The sequence below is a fragment of the Austrofundulus limnaeus genome, unplaced genomic scaffold (genome assembly GCF_001266775.1).
Source record: "Austrofundulus limnaeus strain Quisiro unplaced genomic scaffold, Austrofundulus_limnaeus-1.0 Scaffold38, whole genome shotgun sequence".
Taxonomy (NCBI): Eukaryota; Metazoa; Chordata; class Actinopteri; order Cyprinodontiformes; family Rivulidae; genus Austrofundulus; species Austrofundulus limnaeus.
Genome location: NW_013952440.1, coordinates 2,282,844 through 2,287,393, shown reverse-complemented (window position 1 = coordinate 2,287,393; position 4,550 = coordinate 2,282,844). Strand labels below are relative to the sequence as shown.

General features: G+C 39.0%; 1 protein-coding gene across 1 annotated transcript in view; it reads right to left on the bottom strand.

The window, feature by feature from the left end:
* Window positions 1–4,550, bottom strand: part of LOC106516534 (serine-rich adhesin for platelets) — a gene marked incomplete at its 3' end in the record, with an annotated part of 18,560 nt that overhangs the window by 5,761 nt on the left and 8,249 nt on the right.

Below are 4,550 nucleotides of genomic sequence, written 5' to 3'. Positions count from 1 at the left end.
GCACGCACGCACGCACGCACGCACGCACACACACACACACACACACACACGTTGGAATAAGAACCCTTTTCAAAGGCAAACCATCCCTTTTCACACAGCACTTTAATGCTTCTTTGTGAAACAAGAGTGTGAAAGCACAAAGGAAAAATGGAGGTTAGGGTGAGGTTATCAAAGCTCCTTTTGCCACCGACACACCAATAAACCAGTAGAGTCTATGGACAACATATTCATACCATGACTCTTACCAGCAAAGCTGCTTTTCTAATCCAGTTTTCAGTGCTGGCTTGTTCTGTGCAAGAACTACTCGTATGTCCATTTTTGTAGCAATAACGTGAGGAAACAAATGAGTGTTTGCAAATAAGCTGACACACAAAAGTACATCTGTASTTTTCTGCACTCTCATGTTATTTATTTTTTAATTATTTTTTTGGCAGCTGAAGTGGAATTCTGACATTCCTACAGACTTTGTTCATAAAATGAGGAGTATATTTTTAAGCTCGTTAGTTTTCCTCATGACTGTCTGGAACTCAGACAGAAAAAAAATGAAAATACGTTTAAAGAATTTGATGTCATTTTTTATCCTTGATCTCATGAACTGTTTTTTAAAGGATCGTATTTTGGGGGAAAGGTTCAAGGTTGCTGTTAGGATCACTAGATTTTACTTTCAGTGTGAACCAGTTGGGATGTGGCTGCAATATTGTGAAACAACTTGCTTTGTAGTGGCAGAAATGTTTCTGGCACAGCTTGTTTTACAGCTGAGACACTTGCACTTCTTCATATTGTGGTCACACCCTTAACTTTCGCTGTCTGTCAGAGCCTTCTTTTGGTCAACAGAATAGATGAATCAACAAACGGCACTTCTGTGTGAGTGTTCAGCTCTAAACAGAGAGTGATAAAGCYGTCAGTTGTCTGTGTTTCATTGGAAATGTTGATAAGACATCTCAAACCAGCTGAGACATAGGAGGATGTGCACTTTCGTAAAAATACCTAACTAATATTATTGGCACGTTGAAGGGTCCTGTCTAGAGATTTCAAATATATTTAGAAACTTTCTTAGACAACTGACATATAGAAAAAGTGTATTAGCTTGCTGATGTGCAACATTCTTCTTTCTCTCACTTGAATGTCAACTCATCTGCTCCTCCCCCCATCCTGTTTATCCTCCCTTCCACTAACTCCAGCTCATCACTTCCAGCTCGCAGCAAAATCTCAATCTGTCACACTTGTCTTCCTCTTTTTGCCAGCCATCTTCTCATTCCGTCACAGCTTTCCTACAGACTTGTCACATTTGGAGAATTGGCTGTTCGTTGCTCTTTAATGCACCAAAGCTGTCCCTTGGACAACATGTCTGAGCTGTCACAGGAAACCACAGGAGCACACATCTGTACACAGAACCGATAACATCAGAAAAAACAGGGGTGTAATGAGATCTTGCAAGACTAAAACATCATGAGATTACTCATCCGGATGAAAACTGTCATGTGAGCAGCCCCCCACCAACAGGAAAAAAACCTGTCTCATGACTTTGTTAAATTATTACTGAAGAAATATGTAAATAAACACATCAAGCACTTGGACCAGTGTAATCAAGTCACTCAAGGCGTGTTGTCAGAGTAGCTTCTGCAGCTACGTGTTGAGAAGAAGAGTCTCTCGTAAATGTATTTAAAACAGACTGAATGCCGAGTTCACACAGTAATTTGCTGACTTTTAATCCACTAAGAGGAAAGGAAAAATACAGAGCCTGTCTGGAGACATTGGATGAACAAAATTTATTGTGTGGCCACGAGACAATAACTCGTGGCCACTAAATAGTTAATGCATGGCCACAAGATAATTCTAGTCACTTCCATGCAGAAACTGTTGATAACATTAAAAGTTGTTAACATAGAAGTTTGAATTAATTTCATTTTATTTTAATATAGGAATGAATGACATACTTCAGTCATTTAGACAAGAAGTAATAATTATCACTATACGTTGCAGCTATAAGACATAGGAGATGACTGGAGTTGTCTTTGTCCATTAAGCTTTATTATCATTTTTTAACACTGTGTGGGGTACCTTTGGAACAGTAAAAATAAAACAACATATTCATATAATCTGACTCCATAAATGTTTGTATCTCTCACAAAGAGACACTGTTGCACAAACTTAACTACGGGCTATTATCTCATGGTCAGGCATTAATTTTTTTTCCCATTGTCACCCGATGGTCTCTGAGTCATAAAACTATGAGGTCCATGTAAAAAAAGAAGAAAAAAATGGAAATGTACAATTTCCTCCCCTACAACTCCACTCAAACTGTGTTATCTGTCTGTCCATCAGTGTGGGAAACTTTTCTCCATGATAAAAATTTAAAATGAGATAAAAATGAAAAACACACAAATCTTGAATCTTAGAAAAAGTTTACCCTTGATCAGGTTTTGCCGTCTTGTGAAAAGGAGTTTGACCCCCTTCTGAGGTCTGAAGAGACAAAACCTTTTTTTGTTAAAATCATTTTTGTTGAAATCTCGTCTCATTCTCATGAGAAAGCGTCTCGTTACACCCCTAGTAAAAAGATTATACAATTTCCTTTGACAGAACCGGCACCGCTCCTGATTCTGCTCCCTAATAAGTCAGAGCACTGCACTGTATGAAACACACAGCTAAGCTCTCCAGTGCCCTTCAGGGAAAGCCTAACAGAAGTAAAATTTATGACACATGACTAAGGAATGGATATTTGTATGCTGGGTACGCTCGTTTCCCCTTGTGCCACTAAAATACTGGCTGCATTTCTGTGTCAATGAATCACACAGACTACTGTAATTAATCATACTCATGCTCGCTTGATAAATTGTCACTCTGAGTTACAACATCAATCAAAAGGATGGACAAAACACTTTATTGGCCAATGGCTTGGTGTGTTCAAACTTTTGACAAGAATACAGCAGCTTTACAAGCTGAAATTTCCCAACACAGATCCACTCAGCTATCTAATGTTTGACTAATTTAAAAGTAGGGCAACTTCAGGCTAAATGTAGCTGTGCAGATGTATTACTTTGGGCAGGATTGCAGTGGGCAACTCACTTTAAAGCAGAGCGGAGACATCCCACCGAGAAACAGAAGAAAGTAAAATGCTTCTAAGGAGAGAATGATGGACCTTTTCAGCTTTACACAGTCTCTTTACTTATGTCATATGCAATACAGACACGTTTCTGTTTATAAACCACAAAGTTTCATGAGATACTGTGGCATTTTCTACTGTTTGCTTGGAATCCAAAACCAGATGGTACTCTCTCTCTCTCCTCCAGCTACCATGTTTTTTTTGTTCTTTGAGTTTGTTAAGCTGTTGCAGCCTTTGTGTATCACTTAGGTTCACAAATATATCTGCAATGAAGAAGTTTATCTTTGATCTTTATCGTTATGATCTGTTTACGTGTTCTTAAATAACGTTAGCCACATAGCATAATTGCCTAAGTCATTTTTGAACGTTTTCGGAAAACAAGAAAAAACAATTTTTTCAGAAAGCATATTGGAATTTTTTATTAATATTGTAACAGAAAGTTCGGTGACATGCGTGAACAAGTGTCCAAAAAAAGTAAGACACAACACTGATTGCATAACAAATAAAACTGACTTAGGCAGAAAATGCATTGATTTAGGCAAATTTTCTCTTACATATAAATACAACAATACCCTAACCAATGTTGGTTTACGCTCCTAAACATAACCAAGTTGTGTTAATTTTCTAACATTTGGCAAGTTGTTTTAAATTTTAACATTAAAAAGGTTGTTGTACCTGTCTAACGTTAATCAATGTCTGGCTCAGGTGCTGTGTTAACTTGTTTTCACAGTCAATGAGGGAYGTTGTCAGTAATAGTGGGCCACCCTTTGTAGTACTGGTTTCATTGCCTGCAAGTCACTGAATTTCCAGAGAGTAATTGGCGGTTGGGCAGGAAAGAGTAGGACCTAATGAATGGTGGAGATGTGGAGATGCTGATTCACTGAGGCAGATCCTCCCAGACAGACTCAAAATCCAACTTGTACCAGATTCGACCATCTGCCAGATACTGGAGAACCTGAAGGTCATGGACTGTGGGGTCTCCAGTTTATCTTCCTGGTCAAATGTAGGTGACATAGGCTCCAGATAACTTCACGAAGTCATTGTGGAATAGCTGGGTGACCTTGTATGGGGATGGATGCAGACGTGTGGTCTCAGAAATGACAATGTAGTCACGTGGAGTGTGACTATCTTTGATGATGCACCGTTAAATGAGGCTATACATGGAGTCACACTCCATTTGTGTGTGCCCTTCAACCAGAAACTTTTGTTCTATTGTGACATTATACTTCGTGGCCAGACCTGTGTAGGCCTATGCATTTGTGATGGTACAATACCGTTTTTTATAGCCGCAGCCATCACTCCAACTATGACTTTTTCAGTATTTGGGTTGGCCTCGAGAACCAACTCAAAGTGTTTGCACTGCAGATGGGCAAAAATCTCCCTGCTAAGGGAGCACTCATGCAACAAAATAAAGTGCTGCTGAATGTAACAGCAACCATGTTAAATG